Raw genomic sequence first — 12,147 nt, 5'->3', positions numbered from 1 at the left:
TACTAAATCCGGGTTAAGTCCCGAAGGCATTTGTGCGAATTACTATAACCGGGCTATGTCCCGAAGGCATTTGAACGAGGAGCTATATCCGGTTAAATTCCGAAGGTACGTGATTTGGGAATGAATGAACTTGCTGTAAAATTCCAGTTAATACTCTCGAAACATCCCAACATTGAGGTATGTTTCGTATGTGCTTGAATTTAGTTGAGCCCTTACAAATAAGTATTCGCTCAGTTGATAAACCAGCTACCGGCCTTTGGCTGAGTTGATCTTTTGTGTATGTACATAAGGGTTGATAATGTGAAGCAAGTACGATATCGTAAATTTGTGCATATGAAATTATCCGTTTAGCTATATGAATGCTATACTTTTGTTGTGCTGGAATTCCTTGCTCAAAACTTACTAAGCATAAATTGCTTACTCCGTTTCATTGCTCCTCTGTTTTATAGATTTGGTTCTCCAGCTATCGGACTCGGGATCTTGAGGTCAAAGTCGCCCACACTATCAAAGCCCCTTTTTGGTACAATTTTGGTTGAACTTCGAAATGGCATGTATAGGACTACCCGTTTGTTGTGGGTCGTGGACCCTTTGGACTTGTATAAATTTTGGATAGCCATGCGAAAATGGCTTATATGTGTTTGAGTATAATGTTATAATCATTTGGTGTGGATATGCTTGACAAGGATTGGCCACGGGGATGGTTAATCACTTTCATAAATTGTGCTATTTATGCAAAAAGGGCTAGTTGAATCATGGAAACCATGAAATAGGTAAAGTCTACCTTAAAGGCAAATGCTGACAGCAGCAGTGATGTATATTTGGAAAATCACTAAAATAGTAGGAATGGAATTAAATAGTGAATAAATTATGTAAACAAACCTTGATGAATCTACTTTCATAGGAAAGTAACAAAACAATCATACGGACAGTATGTTAAGAGATATTCAGGTTCTCGTGAGACAGGGCCAGAACGGTTTCTGGATTCCCTGTTCTGACTTTGGAAATTCATTATAAATTAACCAGAGATAATTAGGAGTCATACCATATATGGATAGATTCCTCTCTGAGTCTAGTTTCTATAGAAACAAACGGCATCAGTATTGGAGCCCTGTACAAGGAGATATCCAAGTCGTAATGCGCAAAGGTCAGGGTAGTCGATCCCTGTAACATGGGAGAATTTGACTAATAAACTGTACTAATTGGCCCGACCAAAAATTCTAGAAAAAAATATGTAGATGGGCATATGAGTCTAGTTTCCGGGAAAAATCACGAAACTGATTTTCGAGTTGTGAAACTCAAGATATGATTTTTAAAGCGACTAGTACGCAGATTGGCAGTGTCTGGGAAATATTTTTATAAGGGGTTTAAAGTCTGTTAACACCTCGTGTTCGACTCCGGTGTCGGTCTCGGGTTTGGGGTGTTACATTTTATTGGTATCAGAGCTACGGTTTAGTCGATTCTAGGACTACCGTAATGCGTTGGGTCTAGCTATACATGCCATTTTATGTGATTACTTGATAGTGTGGTGATTTCTGACAATTGTAAATGTGTTTATTTATAGTAATGGATCCTGATCCCGACCGAGAGGTAGCTGATGATCTTGAGAGTGTAGCGCTTGCTCCCGCACAAGGGACAGCGCCGGCGGACTGTCAACCTAATGCTAGTAACCCGAATGAGGAAGCTAGACAAGCTTTCTATAGCGTGATGAATGATTGGTTCAACCAATACATTCGAACTAATACGGCTGTTCCACAACCTCCATTCCCGACTAATACCACCCCCGCACCTACAATACCTCTGGTAACTGACCAAATAAGGTCAAATAAGCCCCCAGTTGACAGAATCCGAAAACATGGGGCTACTGAATTTAAGGCTACGGATAGCGACGATGCCGAGCAAGCTGAATTTTGGTTGGACAACACTATCCGGGTACTCGATGAGCTATCTTGTACACCCGATGAATGCCTAAAGTGTACTATCTCCTTGCTACGTGATTCTGCCTACTATTGGTGGAGTACTCTGACTTCTGCTGTGCCCCGAGAGCAAGTAACTTGGGAGTTTTTCCAAACTGAGTTTCGGAAAAAGTATATCAGTCAGAGATTTGTTGATCAAAAACGGAAAGAATTTCTTGAGCTTAAGCAAGGTTCCATGTCGGTTACTGATTACGAGCGAAAATTTGTTAGACTTAGCAAATACGCTCGGGAATGTGTTTCGTCCGAGGCTATTATGTGTAAACACTTCGAGGATGGGCTGAATGAAGATATAAAAATGTTCGTTGGCATTCTTGAAATACGAGAGTTCGTAGTACTTGTCGAGCGAGCTTGTAAAGCCGAAGAGCTTAGAAAAGAAAAACAAAAAGTTGATGAGGGAACTGGAGAGTTTCGTAAAAGATCTTCGGGAAAGTCTCTTCAACAGGCATCGAAGAAATTTCGAGATGATGTGGGCTGGTCGAGAGGCACTTCGGGCCTTTTTAGACGAGATCGTGATCGACCCCCTGTGGGTACACGAGGCACTTCGGTCGCCAGTGTTGGGAATGAACGTCGAGACAGAACGAAATGTCGATATTGCGGTAAATGGCATTCGGAGAGTTGTAGATTCCCTGACCGCTCCTATTACAAGTGCGGATCAGTTGACCACTTTATTAAAGATTGCCCGAGGTTGTCTGAACAGAATGTAAATCAGAATGGGAAACCGGGTGCTACCACTGCTCGAGGTAGACCATCTGGAAATACGGGCAATGCTAGTGGTGGCCAGAGAGGATCTAGAGATGCTACGACCAGATCCGAGGCTCGTGCGCCTGCTAGAGCTTATGCTATACGTGCCCGCGAGGATGTTTCTTCGCCTGATGTTATTACCGGTACTTTTACTCTCTTTGATACTAATGTAATTGCTTTGATTGACCCCGGTTCTACTCATTCTTACATACGTGAAACCTTAGCATCCAGTAAGACTTTACCTATTGAGTCTACTGAATTCGTAATTCGGGTGTCAAATCCCTTGGGTCGTTACGTGCTTGTCGACAAAGTGTGTAAGAAATGTCCCCTAGAAATTCGAGGTTCCTGTTTTCCGACGGACTTGATGCTTTTGCCGTTTGATGAATTTGATGTTATTCTTGGTTTGGATTGGTTGACCGCGCATGATGCGGTTGTGAATTGCAAAAGCAAGACTATTGATTTGAGGTGCGCAAATAACGAAGTAATCCGAGTTGAGTCTACGGACTTGGAGGGGATGCCAGCTGTAATATCAGCAATGTTGGCCCAGAAATATGTAAGAAAAGGGTGCGAAGCATACCTTGCGTATGTACTGGATGACAAAGAATTAGACAAGAAACCCGAATCTGTGCCGGTGGTTTGTGAATACCCGGATGTTTTTCCTGAAGAATTACCGGGTTTACCACCTGTTCGGGAGGTAGAGTTTGGTATTGAGCTTGTACCTGGGACTACGCCGATTTTGATAGCTCCGTATCGTATGGCACCAACCGAGTTAAAAGAGTTGAAAGCTCAGTTGCAAGAATTGACGGATAGAGGTTTTGCTCGACCAAGTTTCTCACCTTGGGGTGCACCAGTATTGTTCGTGAAAAAGAAGGACGGAACCATGAGGTTGTGCATTGACTATCGTCAACTGAATAAAGTGACGATAAAGAACAAATATCCGTTACCGCGTATCGATGATTTGTTCGACCAACTGAAGAGAGCCTTAATGTTCTCAAAAATAGATTTGAGATCGGGCTATTATCAGTTGCGAATTCGAGATTCGGACATACCCAAAACTGCCTTCAGAACGAGATATGGTCACTACGAGTTCTTAGTGATGCCGTTTGGGCTCACTAATGCCCGTGCAGTATTTATGGATTTGATGAATCGGATCTTCAGACCATATTTGGATCGGTTCATAGTTGTGTTCATTGATGACATCTTGGTCTATTCAAGAGATGAGACCGAACATGCTGAGCACTTGAGACTGGTGTTGCAAATTTTGCGGGATAAGCAGTTATATGCTAAGTTCAGTAAGTGTGAGTTCTGGTTAAGAGAGGTTAGCTTCTTGGGTCATGTGGTATCCGCATCGGGTATTCAAGTTGACCCGAGCAAAATTTCAGCCATACTTAACTGGAAACCTCCAAGAAATATTACCGAAGTTCGGAGCTTTTTGGGGCTCGCCGGTTATTACCGATGATTTGTCAAAGGTTTCTCGATGATAGCCACACCAATGACGAAGCTACTTCAAAAGGATGTTAAGTTCGAATGGACGGAGAAATGTCAGAAAAGTTTCGATCAACTGAAAACTCATTTGACTGAAGCTCCAATTTTAGTGCAACCCGAATCAGGCAAAGAGTTTGTCATTTATAGTGACGCATCCCTACTTGGGTTGGGTTGCGTATTGATGCAAGAAGGTCGAGTTGTGGCCTATGCGTCGAGACAATTAAAGCCACATGAGAAAAATTATCCGACCCATGATCTTGAACTAGCTGCCATCGTATTTGCTTTAAAAATATGGCGACATTACTTATTTGGTGAAAAGTGCCATGTATTTTCGGATCACAAAAGTCTCAAATATTTGATGACTCAAAGAGACTTAAATCTGCGACAAAGACGTTGGCTTGAGTTGTTGAAAGATTACGAGCTTGTCATTGATTACCACCCGGGAAAGGCTAATGTGGTTGCGGACGCCTTAAGCCGGAAGTCATTGGTTGCTTTACGAGCAATGAATGTGCATTTGTCTGTTCTACCTGACAATGTGTTAGTTGCTGAATTAAAAGCCAAACCATTATTGATTCATCAAATTCGTGAAGCCCAGAAAGTTGATGATGAATTGGTTGCAAAACGGGCTGAGTGTGCTCCGAACAAGGAATCGGAGTTTCAAATTGATGATGATGATTGTTTGAGGTTCAGAAGTCGTTTGTGTGTTCCAAGGAGTTCGGAACTCATTTCGATGATTCTGAACGAAGCCCATTGTAGCCTAATGTCAAGTCACCCGGGGAGTACGAAAATGTACAACGATTTGAAACGTTGGTTTTGGTGGCATGGTATGAAATGAGACATCTCCGACCTTGTTTCGAGATGTTTAATATGTCAACAAGTGAAAGCGAAACATCAAGTGCCTTCAGGATTACTTCAGCCGATCATGATACCCGAGTGGGAATGGGATCGAGTCACAATGGACTTTGTGTCCGGACTGCCATTGTCAACAAGTAAGAAGGATGCGATTTGGGTTGTTGTCGATAGACTGACTAAGTCGGCTCACTTTATCCCCGTGTGTACGGATTTTTCATTGGATAAACTAGCCGAATTGTATGTTTCTCAGATTGTGAGATTACACGGGGTACCTATTTCTATCGTGTCGGATAGAGATCCGAGATTCACCTCGCGATTTTGGAGGAAATTGCAAGAAGCTTTGGGTACCAAGCTGCATTTTAGCATTGCTTTTCATCCCCAAACCGATGGTCAATCTGACCGGATAATTCATATACTTGAGGATATGTTGAGATGTTGCATCCTCGAGTTCAGTAGTTCATGAGAACGGTATTTACCTTTTATTGAATTCGCTTACAATAATAGTTTTCAATCAAGTATTAAGATGGCACATTACGAGGCTTTGTACGGTCGTAAATGCCGTACACCATTGTTTTGGACCGAGCTCGGTGAAAGTAAAATTTTCGGAGTTGATTTGATTAAGGATGCCTAACAGAAAGTAAGGGTAATCCGTGAAAGTCTGAAAGCAGCCACAGATCGTCAAAAATCGTATGCGGATTTGAAACGAAGGGACATTGAATATCAGGTGGGAGACAAAGTGTTCCTTAAAGTTTCGCCTTGGAAAAAGGTACTCAGGTTTGGCCGTAAGGGCAAGTTGAGCCCGAGATTCATTGGGCCGTACGAAATCTCCGAACGAGTTGGTCCGGTTGCGTATAGATTGATTTTGCCCCCTGAGCTTGAAAAGATTCACGACGTCTTTCATGTTTCGATGCTTCGACGCTATCGATCTGATCCATCGCACATAATTAGCCCATCAGAGGTTGAAATTCAAGCTGATATGAGTTATAAAGAAGAGCCGATGCGTATCCTAGCTCGTGAAATGAAGGAGTTGCGAAACAAAAGGGTTCCGTTAGTGAAGGTGTTATGGCTCAAACACGAAATCGAGGAAGCTACTTGGGAAACCGAGAGCTCGATGAAAGAACGATACCCAAACCTATTTACCGGTAAGATTTTCGGGGACGAAAATTTCTTAAGTGGGGGAGAGTTGTGACAGCCCAAAATTGACCCTAGTCGGGAAGTGGTTTCGGGACCACAAAACCGAGTCATAAAAATAATTGATTTCCATATTCTATGCTTATTATGTGTGTACATGAGTATGTGGAAGTTTCATTCTCCAATTTTGCCAATTGCATGAGAAATTATTAAATAGGGATTGATATGAGACATGGTGAAAATATGATAGGCTAATTTAAAATGGTCTATTAATGCATGTTATGAAAATGATGGGTTTGCATGTCAAATTACCCAAAATTTGAGCTAGTGGTTGGCCATGCTATGGGTGGAAACATGTTGGGAACATGTTGGCCTAGTGAGGTATGTAGGAAAAAAATAAAATAAGGGGCATGGGCATAAAATAATGAAAAGGAGTATGATGAATACAAAAAAAATGTGTGTAGTTGTTCCCCCCTCATTGCCGTGAGCTAAAGAAAAGAAAGGAGAAAATTTTTGTTCATCCTTTCTCATCTTCATTTAGCCGAAACTAGAAAGAAAAAAACAAAGAAAAAAAAATGCTCATCCTTTGGTTCATCCTTGGCCAAAAATTTTAAGGAGGAAGGAAGAAGAAAGGTTGAAGAGGTTCGGCCATGCATGTAGCTAGGCTAAGGTATGTTTGATGATGTTCCATGAGATGCATGCATGTTTTAGTTGTTAGCTTGAGTTCTACCTAGCCCATGGTCTAAATCTTGCTATGTGATGGAAATGACACTCGGCCATGGATGCATCATTCTTGGTTGATGTTTGATGTTGTGGTGATGAGGCATGAGGATGAGTTAAGATTCGGCCTAGGTGGAGTTTGTGTTAATGCCATTGCATGCTAAATATGAAGCTTGTTAATGATGCATGTGATGGTGGCTTGATGATTCTTGAACCTCCTTTTTAGCATTTTTGAGTGAGCACATATGTGCATTGGTTGCTAAATGGAGAAGAATTGGCTAGCAAGTTGTGTGCTAAGGCCGAATATAACTTTTGCATGTTAATGAGCAATGCATGTGTTAAATTGATGGAAAGGGAGAGGATGCTTTACTAGTGTGTATATGTGTGTATTAGCCAAGTTTTGAACTTGAAACAAAAGGGTGTTTAGTCAATACAAGTGACCATACTTGTAGAATGTATTAAGTGTTGAAATCGGCCCCAAAATAGACATGCATATTCAGCCAAGGGGGAAAAAATTAGCTAAAATGTTGAGTTTGATTCATGATTCCGTACATATGTGACTTTAATGTCTAATGTATAAATATGGGCTAAGTGCCTTGTGTTCCTCTTTTCGATGCTCAAATGATTAAATCAATTTATTTGTTTAATTAAGCTCAAGAGCAAAGGGGAACTAAATCCGATAAAGGGAAGGAAAAAGTGGTCGAATAGCTATCGGAATCGTTCGACAACACCCGAGGTAAGTTCTTGAGTAAAAGAGCTTAAATTATGATGTGATTAGATCATGTTTTGAGCAAATTAAAATCATGCTCTTTGTGTGGCTATTGAGCTGAATTTGCAAGGATGATAAATGTCTTGTGTTTGAGTTTTGCTAACGAAAATGAAATACGAATGGACCATGATTTATTGTTAAATGTGCATGGTTATTTGAATGCTGTCCGGGCTAAGTCCCGAAGGCTTGTGCTAAGTGACAATATCCGGACTAAGATCCGAAGGCATTTGTGCGAGATACTAATTCCGGGCTAAGCCCGAAGGCATTTGTCCGAGATACTAATTCCGAGCTAAGCCCGAAGGCATTTGTGCGAGTTACTAAATCCGGGTTAAGTCCCGAAGGCATTTGTGCGAGTTACTAAATCCGGGTTAAGTCCCGAAGGCATTTGTGCGAATTACTATAGCCGGGCTATGTCCCGAAGGCATTTGAACGAGGAGCTATACCCGGTTAAATTCCGAAGGTACGTGATTTGGGAATGAATGAACTTGCTGTAAAATTCCAATTAATACTCTCGAAACATCCCAACATTGAGGTATGTTTCGTATGTGCTTGAATTTAGTTGAGCCCTTACAAATAAGTATTCGCTCAGTTGATAAACCAGCTACCGGCCTTTGGCTGAGTTGATCTTTTGTGTATGTACATAAGGGTTGATAATGTGAAGCAAGTACGATATCGTAAATTTGTGCATATGAAATTATCCGTTTAGCTATATGAATGCTATACTTTTGTTGTGCTGGAATTCCTTGCTCAAAACTTACTAAGCATAAATTGCTTACTCCGTTTCATTGCTCCTCTATTTTATAGATTTGGTTCTCCAGCTATCGGACTCGGGATCTTGAGGTCAAAGTCGCCCACACTATCAAAGCCCCTTTTTGGTACAATTTTGGTTGAACTTCGAAATGGCATGTATAGGACTACCCGTTTGTTGTGGGTCGTGGACCCTTTGGACTTGTATAAATTTTGGATAGCCATGCGAAAATGGCTTATATGTGTTTGAGTATAATGTTATAATCATTTGGTGTGGATATGCTTGACAAGGATTGGCCACGGGGATGGTTAATCACTTTCATAAATTGTGCTATTTATGCAAAAAGGGCTAGTTGAATCATGGAAACCATGAAATAGGTAAAGTCTACCTTAAAGGCAAATGCTGACAGCAGCAGTGATGTAGATTTGGAAAATCGCTAAAAATAGTAGGAATGGATAAATAGTGAATAAATTATGTAAACAAACCTTGATGAATCTACTTTCATAGGAAAGTAACAAAACAATCATACGGACAGTATGTTAAGAGATATTCAGGTTCTCGTGAGACAGGGCCAGAACGGTTTCTGGATTCCCTGTTCCGACTTTGGAAATTCATTATAAATTAACCAGAGATAATTAGGAGTCATACCATATATGGATAGATTCCTCTCTGAGTCTAGTTTCTATAGAAACAAACGGCATCAGTATTGGAGCCCTGTACAAGGAGATATCCAAGTCGTAATGCGCAAAGGTCAGGGTAGTCGATCCCTGTAACATGGGAGACTTTGACTAATAAACTGTACTAATTGGCCCGACCAAAAATTCTAGAAAAAATATGTAGATGGGCATATGAGTCTAGTTTCAGGGAAAAATCACGAAACTGATTTTCGAGTTGTGAAACTCAAGATATGATTTTTAAAGCGACTAGTACGCAGATTGGCAGTGTCTGGGAAATATTTTTATAAGGGGTTTAAAGTCTGTTAACACCTCGTGTTCGACTCCGGTGTCGGTCTCGGGTTCGGGGTGTTACATAGGGGAAAAGGGAAGACACAACCTGTGTTTTGAAGCCCAGAACGCCGTGGATAGCTAAGGTTGTCGTCTCCGATGAAAGACGACTGGAAGCCGAAAGGTTTCAGTGCTTTTAGGGGTCCTTTCGTTGATTTTTCACGAGATTTGAGCCCAGATTTGGGCAAAGGAGGTCGAGAAGGCTAAAGGGGATATTTTTCCTTTTCTCGGCCACCGCAGACGTGGTGCCGGCGCCGAAGATCGGCGGCCGACGCGGTGGCCGGTGACCGTCCGATGACTGGCCAATGGCCGGAGGACAGAGGGGTTGAGAGAGAGTTTTTAAAGTTTTTTTTGTTTGTTTTTTTCGGAAATGTTTTAAAATGAATTTTTTTTTAGGGAGAGAGGCTTATATACGGTACCAAAACGGTGCCGTTTTGGAAAGCCTCCAGAAGCACCAAAAACGTTGTCGTTTTGAGTACCCAACCCGAGTCCGACCCGATCCACTTTAGGGTCCGCGTGTTTTTATGCGGAGGGGCAAATTACACTTTTGGCCCCTCCGCCTTTTAATGCATTTTCAATTAGGTTTTTTTGTTGTTTTTTAAATTCGTTCTTTAATTTATATTAAATTTCAATTTAATCCTTTTGAACGGCGCCGTTTTAGAGGAGAAGGGAAAATTTCCCTTCCAACCCCTCTATGTAATTTGCGGGTTCGTATTAGTCCTTTGGGTTTCATTTATTTGCGGATTTGCCCCAAAATTTTTCATTTGCTATTCAATTTAGTTTTTTTATTATTATCTTCCAAATTAATTTTAATAATGTCATTATTATTGTTTTTTTTGTCTTTTGTAATTATTTTTTTAATATATATCTTTTTATTTTATATGCGTATTTATATTTTTAAACTAATGTTTTTTTTTATATTTTTTTTGGTAATGTTGACATTATTTAATAATTTTTATGTTTGCATAAATACATTATAAATTTTATAAATCAAATTTTTACATGAAACTTCATATGTATGCCTCTAATTTTTCATAATTTCATTTATTTTGCTCATTTATTTGATATTTGATATGTCATTTGTTATTATATTAATTTAGTTTGTTTAAACTTCATGTTATTACATCATTGGTATGACATTTATACATGCGTTCACCCTAATATCACATCATTCTTTTTACTCGATTTCAAACTTTTCAAAATAGAGATAATACTCGTATTTAGGATTTCTCAAGGAAATTGAGCCCTAACGTATTGGGTTCCGATTTTTTTGAAAATCTAACAATCGATGATTGCTCTTTAAATCAAGTAAAAATAAGAACTCATTATTGGGAATTCAACACGTTGTGTCCTAACGTATTGGATGTGACGCATTGATTTCTCGAAATGAATATTTTTCAAAAAAGAACTAATAAAGGAAATATTTCGAGTTTGGGATTCTAAAGGAATTGTGTCCTAACGTATTGGGCCGCGATTTCTTAAATCTTGGATAAATGGATATTCTTTTAATTTTTTTTCATTATACGAGTATTGTGACCTAATTCATTTTGGAGGAAATTAGAATGTTGTGCCCTAACGCATTGGGTGTGGCATTGTTCTTCTTTGAAATGAGAAGGGTCTTAATACGTAACGTTTTAAGTTTTTAAAGATTATATTTTTTTAAAATTTTCGACCTTAAGACACTAATTAATTAATTAGGTACCAATTTTGGGCGTTACGAGGGTGATAATCCTTCCTCGTACGTAATTGACTCCCGAACCCGTTTTTTTTCTAAAATTTGTAGACCAAAATCATTTTAGGTGATCCAATCACACCACAATAAAAGATTGGTGGCGACTCCCGAATTTTCATTTTTTTAAAGTCGACAACCTAAAAATTTTCTGTTTTCAAAAAAATGGTTTCGATAGCTTGGCGACTCTGTTGGGGACTTTTTTTTTTAAAACAAGAGAGTCGAGCCACAAAGTTGATTAATTTTTGTCTTATGGTCGAGAAAATATTTTTTTTAAAAAAAATTCGTGACATCCTTTTGCATTCATTATCCTCGTGTTTAAATATTGTTTGCATTTTACATTTCATGACTTGAACAATTTTACCCTTTTAAGTGGGAGTGAGAAGCTATGCCTTCGTGAGGTTTTCACCTCCGTATAGGATAGTGGATCGCTTTCGGGATACATCGGTACCTATGCCTTCGTGAGATTTTCATCTCTGTCTAGTCATAGGGAAAATGTGTCCCCCTGAACCGAACTTGATCTATATGAGCCTATAATGGGTGAGGATCAAGGAATCTGCTGGTTCGGGTACCTTTACTTTAGAGCCCAGCCGCAGATAATGAGCCTTAGAAGCTTGCCTTAGGTAGAACTACACTAAACCCTAGTAGATGTCCTAATAGACGTTTTACTCTTCCTTGATTATATGCTTGTATTGGATACTGACTCTTGTGTTTTATTTTGTTTGCATGACATGACATTTCATTTCATCATAAAAGGCGTCAGTTCAGATTTGGTTGCTAGATAGAAAGTTTAACATGGAAAAAGGGTTTCTTGATAAAGTGGAGGACAATGCGGCTGTCCGAACTTGGTCTGAAACAACGCAGCAAGAAAAGGGTGATAGCCTGGCCGATGGGTATATATCAGAATTATGGGATTTTACTCGCTTCAGTGTGGCTCAAAACAATTTGTAGGAGTTGAAAGAAATTTGGGATCAATGGAATAATGAGGTTAGGCA

Source organism: Gossypium hirsutum, chromosome D03 (genome assembly GCF_007990345.1).
Source record: "Gossypium hirsutum isolate 1008001.06 chromosome D03, Gossypium_hirsutum_v2.1, whole genome shotgun sequence".
Taxonomy (NCBI): Eukaryota; Viridiplantae; Streptophyta; class Magnoliopsida; order Malvales; family Malvaceae; genus Gossypium; species Gossypium hirsutum.
This window is presented reverse-complemented; position numbering follows the sequence as displayed.